The sequence below is a fragment of the Panthera uncia genome (assembly GCF_023721935.1).
Source record: "Panthera uncia isolate 11264 chromosome A1 unlocalized genomic scaffold, Puncia_PCG_1.0 HiC_scaffold_16, whole genome shotgun sequence".
Taxonomy (NCBI): domain Eukaryota; kingdom Metazoa; phylum Chordata; class Mammalia; order Carnivora; family Felidae; genus Panthera; species Panthera uncia.
The window spans coordinates 6,728,986-6,747,018 of NW_026057576.1; positions in this window are offsets into that span (position 1 = coordinate 6,728,986).

Consider the following 18,033-nt stretch of genomic DNA (forward strand, 5'->3'; position numbering starts at 1 on the left):
GAAAGAAAAAGAAAGAAAAAGGGAAGGATGGAGGGAAGGAAGGAAGAGGGAGGGAAGAAGAAAAAAGAAAGAGAAAGAAAAAGGGAGGGAGGGAAAGAAGAAAGAAAAGGGGGAGGGAAGAAGAAAGAAAGAAAGAGAAAGAAAAAGGGAGGGAGGGAAAGAAGAAAGAAAGAAAGGGGGAGGGAAGAAGAAAGAAAGAAAGAAAGAAAGAAAGAAAGAGAAAGAAAGAAAAAGGGAGGGATGGAGGGAGGAAGGAAGAGAGAAAGAAGAAACCCAAATGAACAAACAAAAAGCAGAATCGGGCCCATAAATACAGAGAACAGACTGACGGCTGCCAGCGAGGAGGAGGGACGGGCAAAACGGGTGAGGGGGAGTGGGAGACACAGTCATGGACTGAACGAGTCACAGGGAATACAGTCAGTGGCCCTGGAATAGAGCTGTCTGGTGACAGGTGGCAGCTGCACTGTGGCGAGCACAGCAGAACCTACAGGGTTGTGGAATCACTATGTTGTACACCTGAAGCTGTCACGCTGTGTGTCAACTGATGAGGTTTGGGGGTAATGGGGGGTTTTCGTGGGGTCCGGAGCCAACGGCCAAGAACGAATTCTTGAAGACGCCTTTGGTGCAAAAAGGTGATTTCATTAAAGCTCGGGGACAGGACCCGTGGGCAGGAAGAGCTGCCCGGGACCAAGAGCAGAGACTGGTTATATACCATGGAGCTGGGGTAGGTCAAGTCCAGGGGAAGTTTCCGGTGAGATTTTCATATGCTAAAGAAGACTCACTCGGGGTACTGGAGGCCTAGCTATTGCCCAGCTAAGGTGGTTTTTCCCTCTAGCAAAGCATTAACATTAAGGCAGTAGGAAGTTTCTGGAGAAATATTTTACTCTGCCAGCCCAAGTTATTTGTCAACGGGCAGCAGGTTATAAGGAAATTTAATTTTATCTGCCATTTCCTTCTGCCTTTGTTTCCCATGTCATCAACTATACTTAAATAAAAAACACATAGATAAAAAAGAACGTATGAGCTGGTCAAGGGTGGAGGGAGGTGAGCACCCTCAGGCTGAGGGAGGGGCCTGAGCCCAGAGTCCCAGGTGCTCATGGGACCTGCCTACTCTAAGAAACAGGCCCTATGGTTTGGCGGGTGTGTGGGGGCCAAGCAAGAGGGGAAGGGGGAAGGGTAGGGAAGGGGGGGAAGGGCTGGGTGGGGGGGTGGAGGTGAAGTGAGCCTGTGAGCAGGACTATGAGGAACTTGATGATCTCCTAGGTCGGGAAGGTGGAGACTTCATCCTGCAGGCGGGAGGGAGCTGGTCACAGGAAGCTGTGCTATCTTGACTGTCTCTAATCTCTGGCCGAGGCGGGGGTGTGGGCAGGAGGCAGCAGGTGCAGTGGGACGGGGTGGCTCAAAAGTGGAGTCCACTGAACAACTGGAGGAAAAGAAACTGGGGGACAACTGGGGGAAAAGAAACACTCTTTACCAACGAGGGCAGCCCCAGAGAGCTGGGTGGAGCAGAGAGTTCAGTCGAGGAGATACGAAGATGCCCTCACCTCGGAAGATGACTCGGGGGACAAGCGGGAGGACTCGCCTGGGGAGGCGCTCGTCCATGTGAAGTGGGCACTTGTGTAGCCCCGGAGCAGAAGTTACTGCCCACGAAGAGTGTCATGTTCCCTGGCTTAGAATTTAATGTCGATCTTTTTCTGTAAAGTCACTTAATTTTATAGTAATTATAATAAAACTTTCAAGAAGGGGAAACTAGGTTGTTGTTAAGACTCTACTTTTCTCAGCATAAAGAATAGGTACACAAAAAGCAGTGTTTGTTTTTTTTTAAGAAATCTATAAAAACAATGTTTTCTTTTAAAAAAAATTTTTAAACGTGTTTATGGTTGGGAAAGAGAGAGAGAGAGAACATGAGCAGGGGAGGGGCAGAGAGAGAGGGAGACCCAGATTTGGAAGCAGGCTCCAGGCTCTGAGCCATCAGCACAGAGCCCGACGCGGGGCTCGAACCCACGACCCGCGGGATCACGACCCGCGAGATCACGAGCCGAGCCCGAAATCAGGAGTCAGACGCTTAACCGACTGAGCCACCCAGGCGCCCCAATGCCTATGTTTTCTAAGCGACGCTTCAGGCGGCTGGCACAGTGTCCTCGTTTTCCGTAACACGTATTTATTCAGCCTGTGGTAGACACTTGGCACATTCTCTACTTTGTCACCGCTCGACCTCGGCATCCTTGCACAATTACCCATTTTCTCTCTTGCAAGGGGCTCACGGGTCACTGCTGCAGATGACTTGACCTCTTCTGGAAAACTGACTGTTTCACATCAGTGGTGAGGATCCCCTGTGGGCAGTGCCCTCAGGAGATGGTTGGTTTTCCTCGTCTTCGGTTTTTCTGTCCTGGCTCCTTGTGACCAGGAAGGAGCAAGAAGACAGCAGGGCCCCGCCACACTGGGACTGTGCACGAGGGGCCTCGCCTGTTGGGTTTTGGCCAATCTTAGCCGCTTTTAAGGAAAAACGTAAGTACTTTTAGGTTTACGGGAGCGTTACAGATACGGTGTAGAGGCTGCTAGTATATCCTTCCATCAGCTTCTCCTACTGCTATCCTCTTACCTAACTGATGAGGGAGGGTGAGTGAGGCGGGCTGAGGGCCAAACACAAGCTGGCATTATCCGACCACCCCCAGGTGGGATCTGTGTGACGTTCCTCAGGCCCTCCTGGCTGCCCAAGAACAAAGGAAAGGAAAGAAAACAAACGACTGAGATAGAAATCACAGTCTTACAGGAAGTGGGTCTCCATCAGTTTACAAGTATCTTAGTCAATTACAAGAAAAAGGCAATCTTATCAATAGCCTAATGTCCAGTAACCTGTGGACTCCATTTCCCCGGAGCCCCAACGTCACCCTTCCATAGTGATGTGGGGACCAGAGGCAAGAAGAAAATGGCAGGTAGACTTACATTTCCTCATAACCTCAGCCCATTGACAGATACTTGAGGCAGGTGAGTAAAATGCTCCTCCAGGAACTCCCTGTGTCTTAATGTTAATGCTTTGCTAGAGGGAAAAACCACCTGAGCTGGGCAATAGCTAGGCCTCCAGTACCCCGAGTGAGTCTTCTTTAGCATATGAAAATCTCACCGGAAACTTCCCCTGGACTTGACCTACCCCAGCTCCATAGTATATAACCAGTCTCTGCTCTCGGTCCAGGCAGCTCTTCCTGCCCACGGGTCCTGTCCCTGTGCTTTAATAAAATCACCTTTATGCACCAAAGATGCCTTCAAGAATTCCTTCTTGGCTGTCGGCTCCGGACCCCGTGAACCCCAGCATCACCCCCAAACGTCATCATAACCACCACGCTGCATTCAGCAGACAACGCCACCACAGGAGTTTCCTGCGGCTGCTGTTAACAAATCACCCAAACTCGGTGCTCTGAAAACAAGATTCATTCCCGTACAGTCTGGAGGGCAGAGCTGGGGCTCGATGCCTCATCAATCGTCTCACGACGAGGCTCAGATCTACGTGTTGGCAGTGCTGTGTGTCTTTTGCAGGCTCTGGGGAGAATCCATTTGTCTTTTTCCACCTTCCAGAGGCTGCCTGCGTTTCTTGGCTTGGGAGTCGCCTTTCGTTGTTTTTTTTTTTTTTTTTTAAATAGACTTTATTTCTAGAGGGGTTTTTGGTTCATCAGAAAAGTGATCGGAAAGTACAGACCTCTCCCGTACATCTCCCGTCCCCACATATGTCCAGCCCCCCGCCGTCAACATCCCGCACCAAAGTGGTACATTTCATATAACTGAAAAGCCTGCGTGGGCATATCACTCAAGTCCATGGTTTACCCCAGGGTCCAGTCCTGATGTCATACAGTCTATAGAGTTTGGCAAACGTTTAGTGATGTGTATCCATTATTGCAGAATCACAACAGAATAGTTTCACCGCCCTAAAAAAACTTCTTTACTTCTCCCTCCCTGTTAACCTCTGGCAACCTCGAATCTTTTTACCGTCTTTGTAGTTTTCTTCTTCCAGGATGTCATAGAGTTGGAATCCTAGAGCGTATATAGCTTTTCCAGACTGGCTTCTTTCACTAATATGCATTTAAAGTTTTCCTGTGTCTTTTCCTGGCCTATTAGCTTCTTTCTTTCTTTCTTTCTTTTTTTTTTTTTAATGTTTTTATTTATTTTTGAGACAGAGAGAGACAGAGCATGAGCAGGGGAGGGGCAGAGAGAGGGAGGCAGAACCTGAAACAGGCTCCAAGCTCTGAGCCGTCAGCACAGAGCCCGACGCGGGGCTCGAACTCACGGACCGCGAGATTGTGACCTGAGCCGAAGTCGGACGCTCAACCGACTGAGCCACCCAGGCGCCCCAGCTTATTTCTTTTTATTGCTGCTTGGGCGTACCACCTTTCATTGGTGTGTTTGTCAGTTAATGGACATTTGGGCTGTTTCCGTTTTCGGGCTGTTATGAATATGCTGCCATGAACGTACGCGCGCATGTTTTTGTCTGGACATATGTCTTCATTCCTCTTGGGTACACACCTAGGTACGCCATGTTACGTTCCCACTAGCAATGTGTGAGGGTTCCATTTTCTCCACCCCCTTGCCAGCACACGTGCTTATCTCTGGTTATAGCCATCCTACTGCGTGTGCAGCAGTTTCTTACTGTGATTTTGGTAAGGGTCTAGTATCCAGTAATATTTTTATGGCATTTTTTTTCCATCTCTAGCAGAAGATCCAGACACACAATGTATTCAATTATCAGGTCTTAGCCTCCCTTAATCTAGCTCTAATGTTCTGAGATTCCTTTCTTCCCCAGCCCAACATTTCCTGATGGAGGCATTTTTAGAAAACAACGTACTTCAAGTAGCGTTTTGCATTCTTTTTAAAATTTTTTTTTTAACATTTATTTATTTTTGAGACAGAGAGAAACAGAGCATGAACGGGGGAGGGTCAGAGAGAGAGGGAGACACAGAATCGGAAGCAGGCTCCAGGCTCCGAGCCATCAGCCCAGAGCCTGACGCGGGGCTCGAACTCACGGACCGCGAGATCGTGACCTGAGCCGAAGTCGGACGCCCAACCGACTGAGCCATCTTCATTCTGTCCTCAGTGTCAACATCAGTCCAAGGCTCCTCTCTTCTTGGAGGCAAGTTGGCGGCCCAAGGGCACTGGGGCTTCATGGCAATCAGGAAAAAGCAAACATCTTTCCTCCACCATGGAATAGATTTTTTACTCAGCCTGGGCCATTCGAGGACTCATACCAACGCCCAATCCATGTCAAATGTCAGGGGGTGCCTGTGCTGATGGACTTGACCAAGTGGGACGTTGGGAGGGTGGACGCGGGCCACTGCTTCTCTGTCCGCTCCTTACTGCGGCGTTACATCACACCCTTATGAGCGAAGTCTTATTATCAACCCCCTTTTACAGACGAGAAGACTGAGGTTCAGAGAAGTTAAGTATCTTGCCCAAGGTTGCGTGGCCGGTAAGAGGCAGACTCGGAATTGACACCCAGGCTGAACGGCTCCAGAATACTCCCTTAGCTGCCAAGCGAAGCCATCTCTTTCGATTAGCCTTTGTCTGTGGTCGAGGACATCCGCAGACCGGGAAGGTCACTGCTTGCCACCCCTTTCTACTTGCTGGAGGGGCAGGGAGCATCGAAGGGCGTTGGAGCAGAAATGAGTGCTCTGTGTCTAGAACCAGACTCCTCGGCTGCTGTCCCTCCCGCTAGGGTTGTGGCTTAGTGTCCCCATCCCGGTGGCCACGTGGTCAGCAACAGCGAGAGCGAGAGGCTCGAGCTTCCCGCTTCCTCGTGCTCCTGAGCAATCTAGTCCAGAGCCCAGAACAGAATCTTTCCATGCTGCTGAGAGGCGCCGTTGACAAGGACGGTGATTCAGGCTGACTGCCTCGAGGTTTAGAACAGGCTGAGTGCATCCTAATGGTTCCCCCCGCTCCTTTTTTGTGTGTCAGGGACAGCCGAGCTGTTGAAGAGGCTTTATCAAGCTAGTAGAAACAGATCCTGGTAGTTCTCTGCTTGTTGTTAGTGGATTTGCATTCACCAGAGGGGACAGGTGTCTGTGTGGCTGGGGACAGGGCTCTTCAGGGGACAGTGGGAAACTGGGGCTGGCTGGGAAAGGGTCTGTTACACAAATGGCTGGAGGTGGAGGTGAGAGCAGAGAGAAGGGGCTCGGATGTTGAGCTAACAGGCGTGTTGTACACCCGTGGTCCTCACCAGCTTTATGACCCTCATCAAGAGTCATAACAATAGCATGTATGGACCACTCATTACACATCGGGCCCTATGCTAAGCATTTTATCCATATTTATCTCATTCAGTGTTCACAGCAACCCTGAGTGGAGTGGCTGCCTCGTTTTACAGACGAGGACATCAAGGCTTAGAGTCAGCGAGGCTGAGTCACTTACCCAAGGCCATAAGTTTAGTATAAATTGCTGGGTTTTGAGTCAAGATTGTTTCCATCTTTGTTCCCTCTTTCCTGGGCTCCCTACCCCCCTCTCCTTTCCTCCTCTCAACAAATGTTCGTGGCATCTGAGGTGTTGGGGTGCTTTAGAAGCTTCCGGAGATGCAGTGCTGAATGAACACAGGCACAGATTCCTGCTTACTCTTCCTGTCTCCCAGGTCAGGCAAGCCCGTCCCAGCATGGCGCCATGTGGACAGCTTGCTCTGTGAGGCCTCCCAAAGTCTTCACTTGGCTCTTAGATGCATCTGGAAGCGGGCGTGTTGAGACTGAGGAGCCTGCAGGGCATGTGAGCTGAGCTAGTGGGGCCCTTGGTTACACCTTTCGAAGCTTGGGGAGAGACTTGGGAGTGAATCCCTTTGTCCAGAATCCGGCCGTGGCAGAGCTGTGGGAATTAATGGGTGAGCAAAGAAGGGCAGCCCAGGACAGGACCAAGGAGGAACGTCAGAGATCGAGGGAGAGCCATAGGAGCACACTATTCCGGAAGTCAAGGAAGGCTGGAGCGCCAAGTCACAGGGTGTGGTCAACAGCGTCACCTGTCCACGGCAGTTTGGCCATTCTTCCGCAACATTTCTTTTTTTAAAAGATGCTTATTTACTTATTTAGGGAGAGAGACAAAGAGAGAGAGAGAGAGAGAGAGAGGGAGAGAGAGAGAAAATCCCAAGCAGACTCTGCACTGTCGGTATGGAGCCCAACCTGGGGCTCAAACTCACAAACCGTGAGATCATGACCTGAGCTGAGATCAAGAGTCAGATGCTTAACTGATGGAGCCACCCAGGAACCCAACAGCATTTCTTTTTGGTGGTCTGTCTCGCTGATTGTTAGTTCCCAACAATGATTTCTTCCGAAATCGTTTTTTGTTTTTGATAGGAAGTGAGCGATCAATCTCCCTCCTAACTCCGACTCTTTAGCCACCAGGACCACTCCCCTGAACCCAACCTCCACTCCACCAGTGCCTTGTCTATCCCTTCCAGAGAGGTTCTCTCCGGTTCATTTCTTTGAAGAGCAAAACCCTTAAGGTACGTACCCATTCACCCCTCTGACGTGCTTGTGTTCAAGTCCCATGAACCCAGAAATACCCCCAATTCTAGTTTTTGTGGGTTTTGCATTTTTCTTCATGTACTGCTTTAAATATTGCAAGTTTTGTACTATCTTCAACCTACGGCAGGGTTGGTGGTTTGAAATAGTATGTGCCTTAACCGCTCGTACGACTTTTAGTTATTTCAAATGTATAGCATTCAGGTGATGCTTGATTTGAGTCCTGTTTTTCCCCTCCTGAAATGTGGATTCATTTCACAATGTCAAATAGTTTAGGGAGGAAAACACGCCTGTTAAAGCTAACTTTTGACTTTGAATTCAAACAAAAGATCTTATTGTAAACCCTGTGAGTAGTATTTTTTGTTAGAGTTATAGAATTGGTTTTTTCTTTTCACCTTGTCGGAAAAGCAGCCCGTCCCCCGATGTTCAAGTGTTTATGGTGTTCAAACTGCCTTTTGAACAAATTACATTCCCCAACGAATAGTCATACCTCTTGAGTCAGTACCTCAAGGACTTTGACCCAATAAATAATCTTCCCATTGGGTTACAAATTGTCTTTTGCCAAAGGGCATTTCACAGTGCCTGTTAGGATTCAAAACAGGGCAGAATGAAATACTGTGTGTGAGTTCCCAGGTGCCTTGAGTCAAGCTGTCACTGTTTCTGGTGCAAAACCAGTCGCAAGGTACACAGTGATATTAAAGGCTCATGGGCAAAACACCTTCCTCAGCCCGGGAGCAACGCCTGTGGCAATATAATTTGATAAAGGAGGCATCACCGTTGAGTTATTGGCTTTCTTTTTAAAGTAAACACTTCAGGCGTCCTATATCTGAGTGAGTTTTGGGCTTCGAAAGCAGTGCTCAATGATATATTTCCCCCAAAGATGCTTAAATTCTCTAAAGTGTTTTACGACTCTAGTCGCTCTCTGAGCCAGGTTACAAACTGTCTAATAAAACCAGTCTCATTACTTTATATTTATACTGGATTTATAAATCAAAATGGCATTTCCTTATCTGGGAATAAAATATAGTTGTATTCTTAGTCATATCTTACACCAAAAGAAAAAAAAACAAACGGGTAAAGCCTTAAACATTAAGGAAAGAAACCATAAAAAGGGTGAAAAAAATTTATGGCAGAAAATGGTTTTAATAATCTCAGCGTGGGGAAAGTCTTTCTAAGTATGACATAAAACATCTATTAGTCAGGGTTCTCTTGAGAAACATAATCAACAGAAGACACACACACATATACACACACATATACATTATAAATATTATACATAGACACATAGCAATGTATGTATATAGCGTGTGTGTGTGTGTGTGTGTGTGAGAGAGAGAGAGAGAGAGAGAGAGAATGGGATTAATTGGAATTGGCTCATGGGATTGTGGGGACCTTCAAAATCCAAAAGCTGCATGGCAAGCCAGCAGTCTAGACAGTCAGGTAAGAGTCGGCATTATAGCCCTGACTCAGAGTCTGGAAATTCAGGGAAGACTTCTACATTGTAGTCTTGAGGACAGTTTTTTCTTCTTTGGGGATCCTTAGTTTTGCTCTTAAGATATTCAACTGATTGGATGAGGCCCACCCGCAGGATGGAGGGAAATCTGCTCTACTCAAAGCCTGCTCCTTTAAAGACTAACCACACCTAAAAATACACCTTCGTTTGTGGTTCACAAAGATCACTCAAAAAGCAACAACGAAAACAACACACTTCCACGGTAACATCGGGGCTAGAGTTTGAGCAAACAAGCCGGTCCCATGGCCAGGCCAAATTGACACATGAAATTCACCATCACGGCAGAGAAGATGGAAAAGAGGGGACGAAGAAATGTGACCAAAGACACAAAAGTGACGGTGGCCGTGTGTCACAGGACTTGCAATTCTTGCGTCATGGCTGCTGGTGCAACTTTGTCCTACCCTTGGAAGTGGCAGCTTGAATGAACCATGAACTTAGGAAATGCTCCTCTTTCTAATGGTGTTTTTAAAGGGGTGTTTTCAAAAGAAATTCTTAGGCTGAGAATGGAACCTCGGTGATTCTTCTGGAGTGAAATGATCGACTTGTTTGGCACCTGGAGCATCATGGTTCCTGGGTCTGTTTGTGGTTTGGGAAGTTTTTTGAATGAGTTACTTTGTATTTGATGTTATCTTGTCGGATCAACTGGAAACGGACATTTTCTTATTAAAAGAGGTTTTTTCTTCTTTTTTAGGGACTCCATTTTTGAATTTGAAAGCCTTCAGAAGGGGCGCCCGTGTGGCCCAGTTGACTAAACGACTGACTTTGGCTCAGGCCGTGATCTCGCGGTGCGTGAGTTTGAGCCCCTCACTGGGCTCTCCCGCTCTCAGCACAGAGCCTGCTTCAGAGCCTCTGTCTCCCCCCTTCCCCTCTCTCCCCAAAATATATAAACATTAAAAAATTTAACAATAAATAAGTCAAAGCTCTTCGTGAGCAAAAAATCCTGCCTTCTGTGGCTTCCCTTTATAAGTACCTGGGAATTTTTATTGGCTGTTCATTGCTATCACCCAATTTCTGGAGGATGGTTAGCAACGTGTTTCTTTATGGGGCTGATTTGCATAAATCTTCTCTGAGAGTTTCTAACCCTTATGGACCTACAAGTATGCATATCTCTTAACCCCAGCTTCTCATGAAAGGAAGGGGAGGGATCAGTTGCTGGCTCACACACTGCAGACCGAGGACGCATGGAGACACCCAGCTGTCTCACTGAGGCCGTGCGGGATTAATTGTCGTGGGCCTAACGTTGAGGAGGTCAGACCCCACACCGGTGATCTCTCCTTTTCTAGTTCTGCGTTGCCACCTTCTTGCCAGTGGACCCTTTAAAAGCACCACCAGGGTAAAGCTGTTACAAGGATCGGTCTCTGGGGAGCAAAGTAGCCACAGTCTTCTCTTTTTATTTTATTTTTTTAATTTTTTTTTAACGTTTATCTATTTTTGAGACAGGGAGAGACAGAGCATGAACAGGGGAGGGGCAGAGAGAGAGGGAGACACAGAATCCGAAACAGGCTCCAGGCTCTGAGCTGTCAGCACAGAACCAGACGCGGGGCTCGAACTCACGGACCGAGAGATCGTGACCTGAGCCGGAGTCGGACACTTGACCGACCGAGCCACCCAGGCGCCCCCACAGTCTTATCTTTTTAAACTAGGTGGGAATTTATGATGCAGTTGTCTTTCTTCTAGAATGGCTTCGTCCTATTCGTGAAGCGAAAGTCCCTCTTTGGGCGATTTCTTTTCACGGCGTTAATAATGACCGGGAAAAAGGGAGCAAAACCATGTAAGATAAAGTATCATCCCACATGTGCTCCAAACACAGCAGAAAAGAAAAAGGGATTGTAACGCCTCTTCCTTGCTAAGTATGGTCTCGTCGCAGCGAAGGCCGTGGGTGCAGGAGAGAAAGGCTGGAGGCTGCAACGTTGAAAATCATGTTGAAGGGCAACCAAGCAGCTGACAGGTGGTGAGGCCAGCAGCACCACAGACACAGGAACCCGCGTGTGTGTGTGTGTGTGTGTGTGTGTACGCCCACTCTCCTACCTTCCTCATCTCCCACTGTCGCCTGCAGTGGTACCGACAGACCCTCACCCTCACCCTTCCTCACCCTGAGGGAGAGGAGAACTGAGCTGAACACTTCCCTGCTGGCCCGACACAGGACCGAGGCTGACATTTGCAGAGAAGGCCAGCAGCCTAGAGGGGCAGGTACAGCCCAGACATCCTTCAGTAGGTGAATGAATAAAATTAAGGAAGACCCCAAATTAAGCCGGGGGCCGTCCAGACAGCAGGGCAGTATTCAGCAATCAAACGAAGCGAGCCATTGAGCCATAAAAAGACACGAACGAAACCGATGTGCAAGTGGCTAAGAAGACTGCGTACTGTTGCTTCCCAGCACGTGGCATTCTGGAAAAGGCAGAACTACGGAGACAGTAAGAAGACCTTCAGGGAAGGGAGGGATGAACAGGGGGTGTACCGGACAATTTCAGGGCTGTGAAACTCTTCTGTTTGATAGTATACCGGTGGATACCTGTCATTATCATTGTCAAAACCTACAGCATGTACAACATAGTGACCCCTGATGATGGACCTTCGTTAATAATAATGCATCATTATTGGTTCATTGATGGGTAACAAATACACCACCCTAATGCGAGATATTAATAATAAGGGAAACTGTGGCGGGGCAGGGGGGTGGGGAGGAGAAGAGGGTACGTGGGAACTCCGTACTTCCCACTCAGCTTTTCTCGTGTGCGTCGCCCTCGTCCTCCAGGTCAACCTCGTGGTCCAGGATGGCTGCTGGAGCGCCAGCCATCTAAGTTCCAGGAGGCAGGAAGGAGCATCCCAGGTGGCCTAGCTTTCGTTAATTCACCTTTCTAGAAGTCCAACCCAACACGTGCGCTTCGTCACATGGTCACTCCCAGCTGCAGGGGAAGCCCGGGAAATGTCGTCTCTTCTCTGGGTGTAGGGACACCCCTCGTGATACTGGAAGTCTGTCACTAAGGGAGAACAGGAGGGTGGGTATTGGACAGCCAATAGCTGTCTCTGCCTAAGGAAGGCGCCCCCCGTTCCTGAGAGCTTAGAGGCTGGCCTTTCAGAGAAGCCCTGTGGCTTCTCAATGACCCTGCTTGAGGGACACTGCTGAGTCTTTCCCAGCCCGGAAGATTCCAGAAGAAATGCCTGAGTGGTGGGGAGGATCGCTCTCCTACCAAGAGGACTGGGAAAGACCACTGTCTGCGCTTTGCCCCTTCAGAGGAAGACCTCCCTGGACTGTCTTCTGACGTCACTGTTTCTCCACTGAGGGGATAAGCGAGGGGATAAGCGAGGCCCCCCGGTGACTTGTGTAGTAATATAATGTGCTGGGGAGACACAGGCCTCCTGCTCTTGTTTCAAATTTTTTATTTTCTTAATGTTTACTTTTTTACATTGGTATTTATACTTTTATAAAAATATATTTCTATATTATTATAAGTTATGTATGAAAATGTTTTCATATTTATTTCTTGAGATAGAGAGAGACTGAGCAGGGGCTGGGGAGGGGCAGAGAGAGAGAGGGAGACACAGAACGGGCAGCAGGCTCCAGGCTCCGAGCGGTCAGCACAGAGCCCGACGTGGGGCTCGAACTCACCAACCGTGAGATCACGACCCGAGCCAAGATTAAGAGTTGGAGGCCTAACCGACTGGGCCACCCAGGCCGCCCCCCCAACCCCCAGGGACGCCCCCAGGCCTCCTAAGGAAGGGGAAACCTTGCCTATGTGCCGGGCAGGGCCTGAGAGCCCAGGCCACAGGCTACAGCACTCGTTTGGTGCTCAGTGGGAAGCAGGAGCCTGGAAGGAGCGAACGCCTGAGTTCCTCAGGCCAGGCTGGGCACCTCCCCTGCAAGGACAGTGGATCACAGGCCCCAGATGGGAACGGAATGGCCGGATGGGGTTTCCATCTGACTGCACCCACTGTGACCTTCTGGGTGCTGGGCTAATTGCCTTAAGTGATCGCACAGCATGGAGGGCAGGGGAGGAGGGGGTAAAGAGTGTGTGAAAGTTGCTGAGTGTCCCTGGGTGCTTTGCACACATTTCTTTTTCTTTCTTTCTTTCCTTCTTTCGTTCAGGTGGAAATGGGATTTCTTTTTCCTTTTTTCTTTTCTTTTTTTTAATTTTATTTTTTGAATTTACATCCAAATTAGCGTATCGTGCAACAAGGATTTCAGGAGTAGATTCCTTAATGCCCCTTCCCCACTTAGCCCATCCCCCGCCCCGTGCTTCGCACACATTTCAGGCAGAATTGTCCTGTAAATGGGACACCTACTTCTCCGCCCCAGCCCCCTTTGCTGACCCCACCAAAGGGACCAGAGCCCAGGTAAATAAGGTCACGTATCTCTTGTGTGCGTGTGAGGAAAGCGCTTTGTTTTTTGTTTTAACGTTTATTTATTTTTGAGACAGAGAGAGACAGAACATGAAAGGGGGAGGGTCAGAGAGAGAGGGAGACACAGAATCGGAAGCAGGCTCCAGGCTCTGAGCCGTCAGGCCAGAGCCTGACGCGGGACTCGAACTCACGGACCGCGAGATCGTGACCTGAGCTGAAGTCGGACGCTTAACCGACTGAGCCACCCAGGCGCCCCAGATCATATGTGCATTAAACGAAGGGTCATTTTGGCTGCAGTGGGATCCGCTGGTCAGGAAATTAACAAGAGCTAGGGACAAGTTCTGGGCACTGGAAGATCCTAGATGACAAAGAAAGATGAGTTCTAGCCATTCATCAGGGAAAACCAAGCCTGGGCAAAGAAGATCCAGATAATAGTTGGAATGTATCATCAAATTATTTGTGAGAGCTTGGTTATAATTAGCCCTAAATCATAAGTAACTTTTAGGGGCACCTGGATGTCTCGGTTGAGCATCCGACTTCCACTCAGGTCATGATCTCGCGGTTTGAGTTCGAGCCCTGCGTCGGGCTCTGTGCTGACAGCTCGGGGCCTGGAGCCTGCTTCGGATTTCTTGTCTCCCTCACTCTCTGCCCCTCCCCCGCTCGTGTTCTCTCTCTGTCTCAAAAATAAATAAAAACATTAAAAAAAGTTATTTATAATATACTTTTTTTTTTTACATTTATTCATTTTTGAGAGACAGAGTGTGAGCAGGGGAGGGGCAGAGAGAGGAGAAGACAAAGAATCCGAAGCAGGCTCCAGGCTCCAAGCTGTTGGCACAGAGCCCGATGCGGGACTCGAACTCAGGAACCGCGAGAAGATAGTTACAAGCAACAATGGGATGAAGTCTCAAGGTGGTACAAGTGTGTCCCATTTGGATTAAAGAACTCTGTTGCGGGGCGCCTGGGTGGCTCAGTCGGTTAAGCAGCCAACTTCGGCCCGGGTCATGATCTCACGGTCCGTGGGTTCGAGCCCCGCGTCGGGCTCTGTGCTGACGGCTCAGAGCCTGGAGCCTGTTTCAGATTCTGTGTCTCCCTCTCTCTGACCCTCCCCAGTTCATGCTCTGTCTCTCTCTGTCTCAAAAATAAATAAATGTTAAAAAAAAAAAAAAAAAGAACTCTTTGTTGCTATTGGAATGCTTGTAAACATCTTGCAGAGAGAGAGAGAGAGAGAGAGAGAGAGAAAGAAAATGGTAAGAGACTTTGAAATGAATGAGAACCTAATAGCAAGATCACATAACAACAGTTCTTGTTGTCAGATCAGCTGCTCTGCCCAAGATTTTCCTTAGCAAAACCATTTCCCGTGTTATTGTTCCAAATGGTCGTTTTTATCATTCATTGTTCATCTTAAATGCAGGCTGGACAAGAGGTTCTGTTTTTTCTCATTTATCACTCACATCAAGTTGCATTTTATGGTAGTGTTGGGGGGTTTTGCATGAGGATAAGGCTAATTTAGGACGATTCTCCAACCCAATCTTGGGGTGAGGATACGGTCCATCTGTGAAGTTTTACAGCTTCTTCTACTAAAACAATGTTTCGATTGACTTTATTTTTTAGTGCAGTTATAGATTCACAGGAAAATTGAGCAGAAAATAGAGAGAATTCCCATGCGCTCCTTGGCCCCCAACACATAAAGCACCCCCTCCCCTCTAACAACATCTTGCACAGAGGGGCGCATTTGTTACAACTGATGAAACTACATTACACATCATCCTTATCAACCAAAGTCCAGTTTATATTAAGGTTCACTCTTAGCGTTGTCCATCCTTTTAATTTTTTTAATGTTGGTTGATTTTTGAGAGGCAGAGAAAGACTGAGTGCAGGAAGGGAGGGGCAGAGAGAGAGAGGGAGACACAGAATCTGAACGCTTATAGCATTTTGCAGAGAGAGAGAGAGACAATCTGAATCTGAATCCAAAGCAGGATCCAGGCTCTGAGCTGTCAACACGGAGCCGGATGTGGGGCTCAAACCCACGACCCGCGAGCTCACGACCTGAGCTGAAGTTGGACACTTAACCGACTGCCATTTTTGTTGTGCATTCTATGGGTTTTAGCAAATGTATAATGACATATGTCCACCATTACAGGATCACACAGCATAGTTTCCTTACCTTGGAAGATCCCCTGTGCTCTGCCTGTTCATCCCTCCCTCTCTCCCTCCCTCCTAACTCCTGGCAACCACCAATCTTGTTACTGTCTTTATAGTTTTGCCTTTCGCAAAATATCATATATGTAGTTGGAATCCAGCATGTAGAATTGGTTTCTTTCACTTAGTAATATGCATTTAAGTTTCCCTCCTGTCTTTTCACGGCTTGATAGCTGTTTTCTTTCCACTGCTGCGTAATATTCCATTGTGAGATGTACCACCGTTTGTGTATCTGTTCACTCACTGAAGGACATCTTGGTTGCTTCCAAGTTTCGGCTATAAAGCTGCCATAAACATTGTAGCAGGATTCTCGCACAGAGAGTCGTGACGTTGAGGCTTTTCTTTCGAGAGAACAACTTTATTGGTGCCGGCACAGCTCAGTTGGGTTCATACCCAAAGAACTGAGCGCCAAACATCATGTGGCATAGTTTTTGTAATCCGTTTCTATTTCTTTATCTTCCATATATGGTAACACACACAAACATGTAGTCTGATTAAGTGGTCTCATGTTACAAAGTCATGAGGGATGTTGTCACCTAGGCGCATAGCCAGGTTACCTTGAGGTTGGTTTGTTTTTTGTTTTTTGTTTTTTGTTTTCCTTTTTCTCTTTGTCTCTTTTTCCCCCCTCTCCGTAAGGAGGGGACCCTACCACAGTATGTGTGCAGGTTTTTGTATGGACATAAGTTTTCAACTCCTGTGGGTAAATACCAAGGGGTACAAATTGTTGGATCGTATAGTATGGCATATTTAGGTTTATGAGAAATCTCCAAACTGTCTTCCAAAGTGGCTGTGCCATTTGACATTCCCACCATTTTGCAATAAGTGAGATTTCTGGTTGCTCTATATGCTTGTCAGTATTTGGTCGTTTGGATTTTAGTCATTCTAATAGTATGCAGTGACATCTGTTTTTTTTCTCATTTGCAAGCTCCCTACTGACTTACGATGTTGATTGTTTTTTAATGTTTATTTGTTATCATTATATCTTCTTTGGTGAGGTGTCTGTTCAGATCTTTCGCCCATTTTAAAATTGGGGTTTTTGTTTTCTTATCGTTGGGTTTTAAGAGTTCTTTGTCTATTTAAGATACCGGTCTTGATCAGATATGTGTTTTGCAATTATTTTCTCCGTGTTTATGACTTTTTTTCTCATTCTCTTGACAGTGTCTTTGATAGAGCAGAAGTTTTTAATTGTAATGGAGGGTTCAACTTATCAATTGTTTTCACAGATTACGCCTTCAGTGTTGCGTATAAAATGAACAAAAAGTCATTGCCAAACCCGAGGTCGTCTAGATTCTCTCCTATGCTCTCTTCTGGGAGTTTTACAGTTTTGCATTTTACATTTAGGTGTCTGGGCCATTTTGAGTTAACTCTGGCGAAGGGTATAAGGTCTGTGTTTAGATACTTTTTCTTTTCCCCTAGCACCATTTGTTGGAAAGACTGTCCTTTTTATGCTGAATTGCCTTTGCCCCTTTTCAAAGGTCCGTTGACTATATTTGTATGGCTCTATTTCTGGGCTCTCCAGTCTTTGCCATTTTTCTGTCTGACTATTCTTTCACCAACGCCACATGATTTTGATTGTCAACAACAGTCAGTAGTTACTTACGGTAGCTCTTGAAGCTTGTGTCAGTGCTCCAAACTTGTTCTCCTTAAACATCGTGTTGCCTATTCTAGGCCTTTTGCCTCTCCATATAAACGTTAGAATTAGTCTGTGACGTCCACAAAATAAGCTTCTGGGGTTTTGATTGAGATAGCACTGCACGTGATGTGTGTGCATTTAGTTGTGTCTCTACCTAATGGCAGAATTGCCAGATTGTAGAGTAAACATATGTTCAGCTTTGATTCAGTTTATGTTCGGTTTTCAAAAATGGTTGCAAATTTACACCCCCACCAGAAGTATGTGGGTGTTGTCGTTGCCCTGAATCCTGGCAAGGTTTGGTATTTTCCTTTGAGCTTTTTTGGCAGGTGTAAAATGGCGTCACTTTCTCATTTCAATTTGCATTTTCCTGCTGACTGATGAGGTGGAGTACTTTTCATATGTTGATCAGCCATTTGGATATCCTCTGCCGTCAAGTTTCTGTTCAAGTCGTTTGTTCACTTTGTTCTGTTGGAGTGTCTCTCTTTTTCATATCAGTTTGAAGGAGTTATTTTTCTATTCAAAATGTGAGTCCTCTGTTGAGCCTGTATTGCAAGTTATCTTCTTCCAATATATAGATTCACTTTTTACTCTGTTAGTAGTGTCTTTTGATGAATAGAATTTTCTTTCTTTCTCTCTCTCTTTCTTTCTTTCTCAATGTTTTTGGTTTTTTTAAAAACAATTTTATGTTTATTTATTTATTTTTTTCAAAGACAGAGACAGAGAAAGCAAGCCAAGGAGAGGCAGAGAGAGAGGGAGAGAGAAATCCCAAGCAGGCTCCACACCATCAGTGCAGAGCCCAAAGTGGGGCTCGAACTCATGAACTGCGAGATCGTGATCTGAGGGGAAACCAAGAGTCGGATGCT